This window comes from Aegilops tauschii, chromosome 7, assembly GCF_002575655.3.
Source record: "Aegilops tauschii subsp. strangulata cultivar AL8/78 chromosome 7, Aet v6.0, whole genome shotgun sequence".
NCBI classification, from domain to species: domain Eukaryota; kingdom Viridiplantae; phylum Streptophyta; class Magnoliopsida; order Poales; family Poaceae; genus Aegilops; species Aegilops tauschii.
The window spans coordinates 473,179,896-473,196,989 of record NC_053041.3 but is presented as its reverse complement, the minus strand read 5'-3'; the positions used below and the strand labels follow the sequence as shown (position 1 = coordinate 473,196,989).

At 45.4% G+C, this 17,094-nt stretch overlaps 1 long non-coding RNA gene across 5 annotated transcripts; it reads left to right on the top strand.

Annotated features, from left to right (window-relative positions):
- Positions 1-2,592: 2,592 nt before the first annotated feature.
- LOC109742392 (uncharacterized) lies at positions 2,593-16,600 on the top strand. Of its 5 annotated transcripts, none has more exons than XR_012189293.1 (7): positions 2,593-2,925; positions 3,037-3,165; positions 3,482-3,611; positions 3,711-3,801; positions 4,815-4,907; positions 4,977-5,143; positions 16,278-16,600. It is a non-coding gene; the product is annotated as an uncharacterized lncRNA (long non-coding RNA). The 5 variants fall into 5 exon arrangements; XR_012189294.1 differs by having other exon boundaries at positions 2,593-2,928; positions 5,000-5,143; XR_006666076.2 differs by having other exon boundaries at positions 2,593-2,928.
- The last annotated feature ends 494 nt before the right edge of the window (positions 16,601-17,094 follow it).

Below are 17,094 nucleotides of genomic sequence, written 5' to 3'. Positions count from 1 at the left end.
TACGATAGGCCAAAGTTTGGGGTATGAGCTAAATATCGAAAGATTCGCTTGACCGCCACATAGTGACTTTCCTTAGGTGCGGATTGGAACCTTGCACACATTCCCATACTCAACATAATATCCGGTCTAGATGCACAAAGGTAAAGCAAGTATCCAATCATGGAGTGACATACCTTTTGATCCACCGCTTTACCATTGGGATCAATGTCAAGCTTGCATTTGGTTGGCATTGGAGTCGTAGTCGGCTTGACATCATCTAGCTTGAATCTCTTGAGCATGTCTTCGGTATCTTTGGCTTGATTGATGAAAGTCCCTTCTCATCTTTGCTTGACTTCGAACCCAAGAAAGAACTTCAGCTCCCCCATCATAGACATCTCAAACTTCTCGGTCATGAGTGCGGCAAACTCATCATTGAAAGCTTTGTTAGGAGAACCAAAAATAATATCATTAACATATAGTTGGCATATGAACAAGTCCCCTTTAACCCTCTTTGTAAAAAGAGTGGGATCTATTTTCCCAATTTCAAAGCCACGGTCTTGCAACAACTCGGTAAGGTGCTCATACCACACACGTGGGGCTTGTTTAAGGCCATAGAGTGCCTTATTGAGTTTGTATACACAATTGGGGAACTTAGGATCCTCGAACCCCGGGGGTTGTTTGACATATACCAACTCATTAAGAGGACCATTAAGAAATGCACTTTTCACATCCATTTGTTGTAATTTGAAATCATGATGAGATGCATATGCAAGCAACATGCAAATAGATTCAAGGTGAGCAACGGGAGCAAATGTTTCACCGTAGTCGATACCCTCGACTTGGGAGTAGCCTTGTGCTACCAATCTTGCCTTATTGCGAGTGACTACACCATTCACATCTTGCTTGTTCTTGAAGATCCATTTGGTCCCGATGATATTATGATTCTCCTTTGTTCTTGGCACCAATTGCCACACCTTGTTGCGCTCGAAGTTGTTGAATTCATCATGCATGGCTTCAAGCCAATCCAGATCCTCGAGCGCCTCATGTACCTTTTGGGGTTCAATACAAGAAACAAATGCATGATGCTCACGAAAGTTTGTTAATTGTCTACGAATGGTTACCCTTTTTATTAAGCTTCCAAGCACATTCTCCATGACATGTTGTTGGTGCTTGAGATTGGAAGCAACTTTGGCGGCTCGGTGCTCCAATAGCTCCTCAATAGGAATTTGAGGATCGTCATCTTGAGCACCGTCTTGAGCTTTCTCTTGATCTTGAGCTTGCTCGGAGTCATGAACTTGATCTTGAGCATCACTTGGTGGATCACCATCATCATGGGTTTGATCTTGCCCTTGATCTTGTTCACTTGGTTGAGGGCCTTCACTTGTTCTTTGGAAGCGTGTGGATCTAGTGTCGGTGATGGCTCCACATGAGTAGAGCATTGTCCTTCTCCTTCGGCCACAAGGGGTTCCTCAATGGGGAGTATTTGACCAATCCCCATTCTTCTTATGGCTTGAGGAGGAATTTCATCACCTACATCACAAATACCACTTTGCTCCACTTGGGAGCCATTATTTTCATCAAACTCCATGTTACATGTCTCCTCAATGAGTACGGTGGACTTGTTGAGGACACAGTAAGCATGAGAGTTTGTAGCACAACCAACAAATATGCCCTCTTAAGCTCTAGGTTCAAATTTAGATAAACGAACACCATTGTTGAGGATGAAACACTTAAAACCGAACACTCAGAAGTACTTGAGGTTGGGCTTGTTACCGGTAAGTATCTCATACGGAGTCTTGTTCAAGCCTTTGCGGAGGTAGAGCCGATTGGATGCATGACATGCGGTGTTGATGGCTTCGGCCCAAAAGTTGTATGGAGATTTGAATTCTGCCATCAGGGTCCTTGCCGCGTCCATCAACGTCCGGTTCTTCCTCTCCGCTACACCATTTTGTTGACGGGTATATGGTGCAGAGTATTGATGCTTGATCCCCTCATCACTAAGAAAACACATCCAAGGTGTAGTTCTTGAACTCGGTGTCATTGTCACTTTGAATCAACAAAATCTTTGCTTCATATTGACGTTGAGCTTCATTTGCAAAGTCGATGATGGTTTGTTGTGTCTCACTCTTCTTCTTGAAGAAGTATACCCATTTATATCTTGAGTAATCATGCATAATCACCAAGCAATACTTTCTTCCTCCAAGGCTATCATAAGATGGAGGACCAAAGAGATCCATGTGGAGGAGCTCCAAGGGCCTCTTTGAGTAGATGATATTGAGGGTCGGTGAGTCGTCTCATGTAACTTTCCTTCAAGAAAAGCACCGCAAGCACGGTCTTTGGCAAAACACACATTTGTTAGTCCACGAACGTGGTCTCCCTTGAGAAGACTTTGCAAAGATCTCATATTGACATGGGCTAGTCAGTGATGCCAAAGACAACCCACATCAACTTTAGCCATTAGGCAAGTCGCGGTATTAGTAGGTCCACTACAACAACAAAAACCCTACAACAACGCATGGCTAGCAAGGAAACATACCTATCCGTTGTTGGGTCAAAATGTCCCACCTCCCACCTCCCATGATTTGCTAACCTCCCCGTACCCACCTTCACAGTATCCACAGAAAAAAATCTCCACATTATCTCAACCTCCTCCGTCCAAGAAGCACGCCGCCAAGCAAATCTCTTCTCTCCGTGACCACAACGTTGCCGCCGCCGCCACCTCTGATTCTGGCTTGCTCCGGCGCTTGTTGCGCCGCCGCTCACAGAAACGGCTACTCCTCACTGCCCTCCCCTTGATCCCCCGCCATGGCGACTTCCTCCGCGCCCCTACATGCGGGCCACAGCAACCCTAGTTACCATAGGTCGCCAGCGGCCGCGCCTCATCCGCTTTGTCACCCTACAGCCCCGCGCTACGTCTCTGCACGCGCCGCTCCAAGCTCGGCCATGGTGGTGCTGATCCGCCTCAGCAATCTTGACTCCGACGCCGCTGACGATTCAGCAAGACTCTCCTCCTCTGACCCGCTCTTCTCTTACACTATTTGGTTCTTTCTGTGGCAGGTCATGGCGAATTCTTTGCCGCCCAATCTGACGACAATCGACGCTACCTTGATTACTCATCTTGATCCACATCCCAGCAACGACATCAATGTCGCTGCACTTGTTAATCAGAGGATGCCTAACATGACAGTTTGTCCCCTCCCTTTTCCTTCCTGTCTCTGAGACTGCATAACACTGAGCGCTTACTTGTGTACCTCTATCCCTGTCTCGTAGTACTGCCACCATGTATGACTCTGATTGAAATCGCGACAATGCGAAACATGGTTCTTATGCATCGTTCATGTCTATGCATCTCATTACATACAACAATGTTCATTATATGTACAGCTCACACCGTTTTCCCTTCTAATTAATTAATTTCAATGTATGATTATTTTTTATGCAGCTTGTCATCTTTCATTAGTCCCCTAGGAAACATAACCGACGAGATGGCTATATCTTTCAGGTAATGATCTGCGTGGGGTGTTAATCGGAGAGACGAGATGGCTATATCTTTCAGAATATTTTCACTGGTGGCATGTTCGTCTGCTGGAAGCAATTCGCCTAGAGGGGAAAGGGCGTCCGTTGTACCGGAGGTGAGTACGATCGAGTGCGATGCACACGTGGGTGGGAAGGAAACACTTGCAGCTAGTTTAAAGGAAGGGCTGAGTACGATTAATCCAGTGTAGTTACAGGTGTTGGCCTCTAGCTTGCTGTCAAAGAGATGCTCTTGCAGGGAACCAGAGCAATGCTTTAATTCTTGCGAACGCATCAATGCAATGCAAGGTATGGTGCGCTTGAAACTTTTGTGGAGCGTTCACTACATAGCAGTGTTAATGTTTTTCCATGCTTATTCAAACCATACTTTAATCTACTAATGTACATGCTTCGATATACCCCATTTGAGAACAGTTTGTCGAGATATGAGGATGAGTCAAGTCAGTTCCTTTGGACTGATCTATATAGAACCCAATATGTTTCAAACCCCAACCTTATTTCTTATACTGTAGGGCATCTATTTTAGACTCTGGATCAATTTTTTTTTCCTAACAAAGAAAGAACTGTATGCTCAAGCGGCAGACAAAACATTATAATTCCCTTCATTATATATTAAAATATGGTTACCTTTTTGTGGGAGATGTTTAGCTTATTTTTATCTAAATCATATAGAAATTGAATGTAATGTGAACAGTGAGAACAATTACAATGTTACTATTAGTAAGATAGCAGGCCATAGTTTAAGTTTTACAAGAAAATCAATTTAGTTATTTCCTCACCCTAAAAAAATTTAGTTATTTCCTGGTATATATTGTTCTAAAAATGAAAGTCGTCATGTCAAAACTTTTGAACTATTTATTTTTATCGCTCGAGTATTGTACTATAGGTAGCGAGTTCGATGTTGAACTGCAAATTTAGATGAAAAGGTTCATTAAAAGGTAGAAACAAACATCGCACAAAACTATAGACTACTGGTAAAGATTTCTAGGTAGAAAGTTAAGAGGTGAAAACCTACAATGCCACACAAGATAAACATTAGCACGTGCGAATGCACGGGTTAATGACTAGTAGTATAAAATGCTCAAATATGGTGATTTCACCAATATTTCTTGCACAGGGATTTTTGTTGGTCTGCAGCAGCTTTGTGTAACAAAATGCACACCTGAATGTAATATGACACAATCAGTTTCCATTATCTTAGTTCAAGTTTTCTATTTGTGAGGTTAGTTGAAGTTACTCTTCTTTATTTAGTTGGCTGGGCAAAAAATAACAGTGTGTGTGTGGCTATCTTAAATTTGCAGTGTGGCACCCCGATCCGCATGGAGCAGGAGGCCTTCGCACGTCAGCCCAGGATTACGTCTGACGCACGACAGGTCCATGATACAGCATTCCAGGTACAATAATATTCATCAAATACATGTGTATAAGATTACATCATTGATGAATACAATTTTCTGGCATAGCCCTAAGGCTATTTACATGGCAGCGGAAGTCCATATAAATGGCGGCGGAAGTCTTGGTTTGGCAGCGTCTTATTAAGGCTGGGCTCCATAACGCACAGGACTGGCATGATTACGACCTAGCACGACGGAACAAGCGAACGACCTACAAAACTGGCATGACACGCCAGGTCAGTACATTGAATGTACTTGCAAGACAACCAAATACATAGCATCCAAACAAACAGAAGACAAAGCAAGAACCAAGCATATGCAACAGTCTACATCAACACAACTTCTAAGCATGGCATGATATTAACTAGAATCATAATTCAAACTAGGCATAAACAACATCATAGCATCAACTATCATGGCATATCAAACTTACTTCTATCATAACAACAGCAAAGCATAGCATATCAAAACGGGGCATGGCATCATGAAACTATGCTGAAAATAAACTACCAGTTACCTTCCATGAAGACATGTTGTAATAACCTTATGCCACAATCACTTACTCTGCCACGGCTCCTTGGAGCATAATCGTGACTTACCAAGACCTCGTTTCGGGGTCATATCAACACATCATCGTGACTTCTCATGATTATTTCATAGTCCAAGCCATCACATTAGTTATCACATCTTAGTTATCACATAATTTATTAGCTGATTTATCCTCCATTTCGACCGAGACCCGATAGTGTGACCTACTACGAACCTGTGCCCATGACCGAGGATGCGGCTATCGATAGATTGAATACACTCTGCAGAGGTAGCGCACTTTACCCACACTACGGAACCCTGGTCTCGCGCTCACATACGTGCGGACCAAAGCGTTCCGACAAAACTGATCTACTGCCATGACGCCCTCCCGGCCACTCCGACCAACACCCATTAAGGGTTCGGTCCTGGGTGGCCCCGTACCTACCAAAGGTACCAACGGCCACCGTCGTGGCAAAACGGTCCCAAATGGGGACATGAGCTCAAAACCAAACCCGGGCACACAAGGCTTATGTCCACCTGCCTGATCAGGGTAAGCGTGCCCATAACCTTCCCTCGCGGGAGGCACCGGCGAGAGGCATGACAATAGACCCAGCTAGGACCTTCCGACAAGGTAAATGTGGTTGCACTGGAGAAAGCTCGATTTGGTGGCACTATGATATCCCAGTGATGGCGGAGGAGGTTTGTTATTAAGTCATATTATTAACTTCTCCACCATCATCAACATTATGAGCATATTAAACAAGAATGCAACAATGAACATGCAACTAACAAATGCATTAACAAATATCAAGCTACTCCAGTGAACAGTTATAGCATATGAAACATAACAATACTAGATACTAGCTTATTGAAGGTGCAACAAAATCATCATAACATCAAGACTACTGGCATGAACTAAACTAGACAGAGGCATGATATTATCAACAACAATATAACTAGCATGGCAAAAGCTATCATGAGAGGTAAGCAAGCAGTACTAACATATATCACAACTGAAATAACGGCAGACGAAACAGACAAAAACTACTGCAACTAAGCACACACGCGAGGTACCAGCAAATTCAACATGCGAGTTTGGGGCTCATGATAAGAGGTTGGCTTGCCTGGGGTCGAGGATTACTCCGAAAAAAGTGCGAACGATCGCGGAAAGATTTGTCGGAAACAGTTCTCTCTCGGAGGGGGCTGTTTACGGGAAAGGGAAAAATGGTCACTTTTAGAATGTGCAAACATGGTGAAAATGATTCCATCAGAACGGGCTCGACGAAACGAAGACGTGGGCTTTGAAATCACCTGATTTGGAGCTACGGGTAAAAAGATACGGAGGGTTGAAGCTCAAGGACCTATCGGTGAAATTTTTTCAGCAAACAGGCCCCTGGAGGAAAAACTGAACGTGCCTTTGGGCCGAATACGTTTTCCGCACAGGGAAACGCATTTTGAGCCGAAGTGCCCAGGGAATACGTTTTCTGACTTGGAAAGCGTATTCACGAGGAATACGTTTCCAGAGTAGGGAAATGGCTTCCGCGGGCGGGCGCGTCCACTTATTCGACGTGATTAGCGGGGCCACGCCTTCCTCTCACCGACAGGTGGGTCCCGTAAGGTGGGGCCCGCCTGGCCTGGCTTCTTCCTCCTGCGCGTACGCGCGCCTGGCCGAGGGAGACGCCCGCCTCCACTGCGATTGCCGGCGGCTCCGGCCGCCTCAGACGACGGCCGACCTATCCACGAGCTCAGGAGCAAGAGGCGCATCCCGTGGTGGTGTCCGTTGCCGGCGAGGAGCACGGGAGAAGGAGTAGCAGGGCTCGCGGCAGAGGTGGTCTTCGGACTCCAGCGAACAGGGGGCTCCGGTGGGGGAACTAGGTGGGCAAGGCTACGGGGAGGTGCGCCGGACCTCGGGGAACGCATAGGTGGTGGTGGAACGGCGAGGGGGGCACGGCATTGCCGAGATCGAGCAGAGCCTGAAACTGCGGCCATGGCGATGGTGGGGATCGGAGAGCGACTCCGGGGACGAGTGAAGTGCTTGGGGAGGCTTGAGGACTGCGAGGGAGCTCGGGACGGGCTTAAATAGCCGCGGGGATGTGCTCTAGGGGAGGGGAGGAGGTGACACGCGGCACGGCTACGTGTCCGCGCGCCGGCGACATGCATGCACGGCCAAAGGCCACGGGAAACGATGGTGACACGACGAGGGGGATGCGGACGACGCGCAGGGGCTCACGGAGACGAGGGGCGCTCGCGGATGAGAGGGAGAAGGGGACAAGAACGAGGAAGACGACGGTGCACGGGCGTGCACTGTGCTCAGCGACGGCGATGGCTCAACGAGGAAGCAAACGAAGGGGGAAACGGGCCAAGGCGCACGGCGACGATGAGGCTGAGCTGGTTGACAAGCTTGGACAAGCCAGAGCTAGCCGGAGATGCACTACTGTGGCCAGCAGTGGCTAGACCACCGATTTGGCTGGCACTGCCCGTGGTCACCACCGACAACGCATAATCTGGTCGTCTACTTGGTGCCAAATGATGTCTACAGCGTAGTCCCTCCAACGCTCATTAAGACTGAAGTGATGGAACGAGCAAAGGTGTAGTGAGCAGAGGGAAACAGGCTCGACAAGTTTGCTGTTGCAAACTTGGCAACATCCTGGCGATCAACACAGAAAGGTTAAGGGCAAAACTGGTCGTCTAGGAGGTTTAGTATAGCAAGGACTACGGTCCTGGAAAGTTGGAAGGGATTTGGGCAAGGATTTAGCATAGCTGCAGTTCAAATGCCAAATCTGACCCAGAAAGCAAATGATGAAGAAGCACTCACTAGGAGTGATGGATTGGGCTAAAACTTGGCAAAGCTTCCTTATTTGGTCATATGTAGATGCTGCAAAAATATCATACCAAATGGACTTGCCAAATTGGTACTTGTTTCACAAGCATCAGATCTCACCAGAAATTTGGAAAAATCCAGGAAAATACTGGCTACATGAAATGAGCCAAAATTGGTTGGAGATATGTTGTATGAAGAGGAGAAGGCTTAGGAATATTTTCAGCCATAATGGAGCAAGATAAAATAGACTTGCTTCACAAACTGAAAATTTGGACAGAAACCAAGAATTGCTCCTATGTTCACATAGTTCAATGAATTGAACTGAATTTAGGTGGAGGCTAATGATTTGGAATACTTGAGAGGATGAAAAAGTTTCATCCCATTTGAAAACTCTATGAAGGTACTTCCTTCACAAAGTTACATTCTGGTTAGAAACTTTGGAAAATGGCATAGGGAGCTAAGATGAATGGATTGAGCTCATCTTTGGTATTCATGTGTGATTTATGAAGGTTAATCACCCTACCAAATTGCAGCTCAATTGGAATTAGGAATAAAGCACTTCCTTTGCAAAATTTCAGAGAAGGCAGAAACTTGCATTGGATCATGTGCCAAAATTTTGAACTATGGAACATGGAACAAGGATGGAACTTGTGATTATATAGCAAGGGCAAGCTCCACAATTTATGTGAGAATTTTCCCTACTATAAAAATAGTAGTTCCTTTAGGAAGTGGCAGAAATGCAATATTGGTATTAAATAGTAAAAGGCATTTTTCCATATTTAATTATGGCCAATATCTTTGCCATAGCTTGGATTAGACATAAATATCAACTCCACCAATTCTCATGAATCTTGGAGATGGCTAGATATGCCTTTGAATTTTATCCCTCGGAAAGGCAAGAAAAGGAATAAATCATAATTCAAAAATATTGCATGGGACTTGGCAATATTTTTGCATATCCAAGGTTTACAAGGATAGGAGGTTCTCAGGGAACAGATGGGATGATCAACAGATCAAGGAAAATGATAGCTCCTTTGTAATCACAAAGGCCATCTTTAAATTCCAACAATTTGGAATTAGGGTTTGAGAGGGTTTGAGCTGAGGCAAATGAGGTCTTGCCCACTGAAAAAGACATGAGCAAGGTTTTGAAAGGTTGGAAATGGCAAAAATTTCTCAGAGTCATCCAGCAAACTCAGGAGAAAATTTTGAAAATGAGTGCCAGGAAGGAATAACAACTCAAAAATTGATAACCCAATTTTGGGGCTGTTACAAACCTTCCGCCCTTAAAAAGAATCTCGTCCTCGAGATTCCTAGGGTTACAGCACAATTGCAAAGATAACTACTCCGGGGAAAAGCCTCGGGGTTAATTTTAACCCTTTGGTCGGATTCGAACGAGTTGGGGCACCGATAAGTGGTACACCCAGGGAGAGATATGGGCAAACACGGTTATATCCACGGGTACGGGCACTCGAGATCAGACTCCCGAAAAATGCTGGATGCACCCCAATGAACAGTGGTTTCACCTGCTGACACGTGGGTCCAGGGCCCACTGGCAGGCTCCTTCTACCTCCGGCTAGTTGCTTCTCCTATGATGCTGCTCCGCGTGTGGCTTGGCGCAGCGCGCATCTAGCTCCTAGGGCGATGAGGACCCTAGTGTCGTAGTGCGCGGCGTGCACGACACTGGTGCAGCGAGCACTCATGTCGCGGGCCAGCACCATGTCGGTACTGCTCGCGGATTCGCCTCCTGGACGCCAGTGATCGAGCGACGAGCGGTTTTCCTGGACCTCGCTCATCGTACACCGGAGTTGGGCTATAAAAACGGCAGCGCGACTCTCCTCCAATGCACAAACACAATGCCGCTCTACTACCTATTCGGTTTGGACGAAATCGAGCCGAGCTCCTTCGGCGAGGTTGTGTTCCTGGTGGCGTTGCGGTGGTTCCTAGCTGCACTGCTGGGCACTCTGATTGGCTCGTCGATCATCCTGCTGATGATCATCATGTATGAGCGAGCTCGAGGCAACGCGCGGCCAGCTGCGGTGGCTCGAGGTGTGGAAGAAGATGGTGCACGGGGTGGTCCTCTGCCACGCTTGATCCTCCATCGTGTTGCGCCGGCGGAGTAATCGCGTGCTGCGGTGGAACGGTGGTGGCGATCTACCTGCGCCACTCAAGGCGGTGACGGTGGTGATGGTTTGGTTCGGATGCGGGTGAGGGGGATGTGCCAGCTCAGGAATCAGACTAGGACATGGGAAAATTTCGCGGATTGCTCCACGAAATGTAGGTGTCAGGGTAGAGGCGGAGTTGAAATATGTATCGGGGGGTTGTACTAGATCGAGTGAAATAAAGCTGGCAACGTTTCTCCTAAAATGCAATTGGGTTAACGAAAAAGAATTAGGGACGAGAAATGGCCAAATGAAAATGCCTCTTCGAGGCGCTGTGTTTGGAAAATCTGGCACACGGGGTATGCACAGATAGAGATAGGGATGTGACTTTGCGTTTTCCCCGAGTACTGCCCTAAATGCACTCGTGGGTGAACCGGGTATGTGTGCAGTATGCAATGCAGTCTAAACTAACAACACACAGGTGCAATAAACATGCAATGAAAAACACATCAGACAAATAATACTAAGGTGTTTTAATGCTAGTGGGTATATGTACTCCTGGCATACATATACCTACACCAGCGCGCATTTTATTAAAGACTTGGGACGAGCCAATGTTATTTAGTGTATGTGATCTACTGATTAAAATCTCGTTAGCACACATTGCCAACCCTGTCAAACATCTCTGTTTGACGGAGAGACAAACAAAAACAAGCACAAAAATTCAAAAGCAAGCAAGCATACACAAACACATTACGGGTTACAAACAGTACAACAAAGCACGAACGCTCTACGCGCTAAACGAAACTACTCACTCCAGGATACATAGTTCTATCCTCATATCGGAGATGAACCGACTGACTGACCTACTCGCAGAGTCATCTCACTGCGTGACTGAGGTCATGCAGAGGACTGGCCTTGCTGGGGCTCTCCGGGAGGACAAAGACTGAGCCAATCTCCATCTTCAACGTCCGACACTACTATGGGTTGGGGTTCGACTGCTGGAGGTGTGGCTAAAATTGATCCAAGCAGATGCTGCTGATGGATCCAGAAAAGAGACTTGTCGAGGGTGATGATGTTGGGTCTAGGCCACAACACAGGCTAAGAGGGTAGCACTGGTTCGGATGGCATGGGGTGAACGGCTTGAGATGCGAATTTACGAGCCTCATGGTAAGCTTCCTTAACAACTCGTACCGCATCGTCGTCCAGGGTTCTAAATTCGGCGAGCATCTTAGAAATCATCATCCCCTGGGCAGTGATATATTGCACCAGGCGAGCGATTGCGGGGTCATCTCCTTGGATAGTGGGAGAAGACTGAATTCCTGCTTCTGTCACCACGGGGAAAAAGCAGAACTCCCGCCTCTCTGCCACTTGCGGGATCTTGGTTTAGAGGTATAGGATAGCTTCCACAGCAGCGGCCTGAATGGCTAAATCAGAGGTAGGCGTGGCTCTACCCTGAAAAACCAAAGGCTAGCCATCTACTGCGGGACCTAGGCTGATGCGCACTCTTGCATCATAGCGGTGAAGGTGAGGGACGGCCGTCGATTGGAACACCAGGTAATCGGGGCTAGCCTTATAGCCAAAGGCTTTGGTGAGCATCTCGGTAAGAAGGGGTGGGAAGCCAGGGTGGTTGACGGCAAAGGTGCAGGTGTAAAACTTGGGAGCTTTGAAGGTGCTAGTCATGGCTGGGGAGCTACTAGCTAAGCTTTTCTGCAGGGACATGGCTGACTGAGGGGTGAGCGATACGGCTAGCAGAAAGGGGGATTTTATAGGCGGCTATGCGGGACATGCCCGCATGGTGTGGCCCCTTTTCCTTAATGGTGAAGGGTACGCGGTGCGGCCGACCAGAAAGGATAGGGTTGCTATTCAATCCACGTATAACTAGGCGGGGACAGCGGGGTAAGGACGTGTCGGTCCCGACTGCGCCACCTGTAGATTAACAGTGGCCATGACGGATGCCAGGGATGGGTCAAATCCCTTAGGGTCATTATGGGTTGATGGTAGCGGTGATCTAATGCTAGGATAACCTATGCCAGCCTGGCTGCTCTGATACCATCTCCTGTGGCACCCTGATCCGCATGGAGCAGGGGGCCTTCGCACGTCAGCCCGGGATTACGCCTGAAGCACGACAGGTCCATGATACAGCATTCCAGGTACAATAATATTCATCAAATACATGTGTATAAGATTACATCATTGATGAATACAATTTTCTGGCATAGCCCTAAGGCTATTTACATGGCAGCGGAAGTCCATATAAATGGCGGCGGAAGTCTTGGTTTGGCAGCGTCTTACTAAGGCTGGGCTCCATAACGCACAGGACTGGTAAGATTACGACCTAGCACGACGGAACAAGCGAACGACCTACAAAACTGGCATGACACGCCAGGTCAGTACATTGAATGTACTTGCAAGACAACCAAATACATAGCATCCAAACAAACAGAAGACAAAGCAAGAACCAAGCATATGCAACAGTCTACATCAACACAACTTCTAAGCATGGCATGATATTAACTAGAATCATAATTCAAACTAGGCATGAACAACATCATAGCATCAACTATGATGGCATATCAAACTTACTTCTATCATAACAACAGCAAAGCATAGCATATCAAAACAGGGCATGGCATCATGAAACTATGCTGAAAATAAACTACCAGTTACCTCCCATGAAGACATGTTGTAATAACCTTATGCCACAATCACTTACTCTGCCACGGCTCCTCGGAGCACAATCATGACTTACCGAGACCTCGTCTCGGGGTCATATCAACACATCATCGTGACTTCTCACGATTATTTCATAGTCCAAGCCATCACATTAGTTATCACATCTTAGTTATCACATAATTTATTAGTTGATTTATCCTCCATTTCGACCGAGACCCGATAGTGTGACCTACTACGAACCTGTACCCATGACCGAGGACGCGGCTATCGATAGATTGAATACACTCTGCAGAGGTAGCGCACTTTACCCACACACGGAACCCTGGTCTCGCACTCCCATACACGCGGACCAAAGCATTCCGACAAAACCGATCTACTGCCATGACGCCCTCCCGGCCACTCCGACCAACACCCCTTAAGGGTTCGGTCCTGGGTGGCCCCATACCTACCAAAGGTACCGACGGCCACCGTCGTGGAAAAACGGTCCCAAACGAGGACATGAGCTCAAAACCAAACCCGGGCACACAAGGCTTATGTCCGCCTACCTGATCAGGGTAAGCGCGCCCATAACCTTCCCTCGCGGGAGGCACCGGCGAGAGGCATGACACTAGACCCAGCTAGGACCTTCCCACAAGGTAAATGTGGTTGCACTGGAGAAAGCTCGATTTGGTGGCACTATGATATCCCAGTGATGGCGGAGGAGGTTTGTTATTAAGTCATATTATTAACTTCTCCAACATCATCAATATTATGAGCATATTCAACAAGAATGCAACAATGAACATGCAACTAACAAATGCATTAACAAATATCAAGCTACTCAAGTGAACAGTTATAGCATATGAAACATAACAATACTAGATACTAGCTTATTGAAGGTGCAACAAAATCATCATAACATCAAGACTACTGGCATGAACTAAACTAGACAGAAGCATGATATTATCAACAACAATATAACTAGCATGGAAAAAGCTATCATGAGAGGTAAGCAAGCAGTACTAACATATATCACAACTGAAATAACGGCAGACGAAACAGACAAAAACTACTGCAACTAAGCACACACGCGAGGTGCCAGCAAAGTCAACATGCGAGTTCGGGGCTCGTGATAAGAGGTTGGCTTGCCTGGGGTTGAGGATTACACCGGAAAAAGTGCGGAACGATCGCGGAAAGATTTGCCGGAAACAGTTCTCTCTCGGAGGGGGCTGTTTACGGGCAAGGGCAAAATGGTCATTTTCAGAATGTGCAAACATGGTGAAAATGATTCCATCAGAACGGGCTCGACAAAACAAAGACGTGGTCTTTGGAATCACCTAATTTGGAGCTACTGGTAAAAAGATACGGAGGGTTGAAGCTCAGGGACCTATCGGTGAAATTTTTTCAGCAAACAGGCCCCTGGAGGAAAAACTGAACGTGCCTTTGGGCCGAATACGTTTTCCGCACAGGGAAAAGCATTTTGAGCCGAAGTGCCCAGGGAATACGTTTTCTGACTTGGAAAGCGTATTCACTAGGAGTGATGGATTGGGCTAAAACTTGGCAAAGCTTCCTTATTTGGTCATATGTAGATGCTGCAAAAAGATCATACCAAATGGACTTGCCAAATTGGTACTTGTTTCACAAGCATCAGATCTGCCTAGAAACTTTGGAAAAATCCAAGAAAATACTGGCTACATGAAATGAGCCAAAATTGGTTGGAGATAGGTTGTATGGAGAGGAGAAGGCTTAGGAATATTTTCAGCCATAATGGAGCAAGATAAAATAGACTTGCTTCACAAACTGAAAATTTGGACAGAAACCAAGAATTGCTCATATGCTCTCATAGTTCAATGAATTGAACTGAATTTAGGTGGAGGCTAATGATTTGGAATACTTGAGAGGATGAAAAAGTTTCATCCCATTTGAAAACTCTATGAAGGTACTTCCTTCACAAAGTTACATTCTGGTCAGAAACTTTGGAAAATTGCACAGGGAGCTAAGATGAATGGATTGAGCTCATCTTTGGTATTCATGTGTGATTTATGAAGGTTAATCACCCTACCAAATTGCAGCTCAATTGTAATTAGGAATAAAGCACTTCCTTTGCAAAATTTCAGAGAAGGCAGAAACTTGCATTGGATCATGTGCCAAAATTTTGAACTATGGAACATGGAACAAGGATGGAACTTGTGATTATATAGGAAGGGCAAGCTCCACAATTTATGTGAGAATTTTCCTGCTATAAAAATAGTAGTTCCTTTAGGAAGTGGCAGAAATGCAATATTGGTATTGAATAGGAAAAGACATTTTTCCATATTTAATTATGGCAAATATCTTTGCCAGAGCTTGTGTTAGACATAAATATCAACTCCACCAATTCTCATGAATTTTGGAGATGGCTAGATATGCCTTTGGATTTTATCCCTCAGAAAGGCAAGAAAATGAATAAATCATAATTCAAAAATATTGCATGGGACTTGGCAATATTTTTGCATATGCAAGGTTTACAAGGATAGGAGGTTCTCAGGGACAGATGGGATGATCAACAGCTCAAGGAAAATGATAGCTCCTTTGTAATCACAAAGTCCATCTTTAAATTCCAATAATTTAGAATTAGGGTTTGAGAGGGTTTGAGCTGAGGCAAATGAGGTCTTGCCCACTGAAAAAGACATAGCAAGGTTTTGAAAGGTTGGAAATGGCAAAAATTTCTCAGAGTCATCCAGCAAACTCAGGAGAAAATTTTGAAAATGAGTGCCAGGAAGGAATAACAGCTCAAAAATTGATAACCCAGTTTTGGGGCTGTTACTTGCAGCTATCCAATTGCAGTATACAATTTACAGTTTTTGTGTATACTATAATCTAGATGCCTTAATGTCACTAATCTTTGATCTTAGGATGAGACTTCTCTTTTTGTACTAAGAGGGAACCATGTTAATTACGACATGAATGTCTATATATTGGATATATGATCTTAATATATGTGTTTGGCTTGCGACATATGGCAAAAGAGAAGAAAAATGTTGAGGGAAAAAATAGGAGTGCCTAATAGAGTGGCACGCCTAGTACACAGTTATACATTCTTGTTACAATTAAATCGAGCATCTGCTAGGAATAAGGAATGACAAGGATTTTCTTGGTCATTTATAGTACACTGAACTGATGTGAGCGTTCGTTCTATAAATAATCAATCCTAGAATATTTAAGTGGTACATGTGGCTTCCATCTCCTCATGCTGAATTTTCACTTTGTCTATTTAATCTGTTGTAGTGGCGCACTGCCAGTCAGTTCCAGTACTGAACAATGGGCAGGGTGGTGGTCGTTCATGCTATAACAATGTCATAGAAGGCATCCTCGGGAAGTTCATAGAGAAGCTTGTCATCCAGCATGAAGGGTGATGAAGACGAAGATGATGCATGGCTAAGTTGTTGATAGGAAAGGTGTAGAATGGGGCTAATACAAGATAGTTTTAGATTTACCTTATACAATGTCATTTTCATGCTTAATATGTAGGAGATCATGTACTATCTTTTTCAGATTGTGTTCCATGTAATGCAACCGAGTTGATTAAATATATGAAATCTTTCTGTTTATTGGATTGCTGCTCCTTGCACTATTGTTCATAATATATAAAATACCATTAATTGTTCAAGCTATGTATAGATGGATGGAAGCGCTGCACTAATTTGTAATGTGAAAATTAGTTTGTGTAGGATAATCAACAACGTATATGAAGTGTTGTTTGGCTGTAGCTATATATGTTGCTATCTTGCAACGCTTTTAAACGCCGATTACCAACACAAGTATATGTGTTGTTATAGACCCTTCCAACGCCACCTACGGCAACGGATACTAATCCGTTGGTGTAGACCTTAGCAACACATATATGGACATGAGGCAACGCAACGATGCATTGCTAAAGGGGGGGGTTCTTGTTGTAGTGGTCGCTCCGAGAAGTTAACCACGTAGAGACCATTCTCAACATGCCCAACAAAAGCTAATTTAAGAGTCTTGCTCCACAAAAGGGCCACGGTATCAAGATCGAAGAATGTTGCAAAGCCCATAAGTGCAAGTTGACAAACGAAAC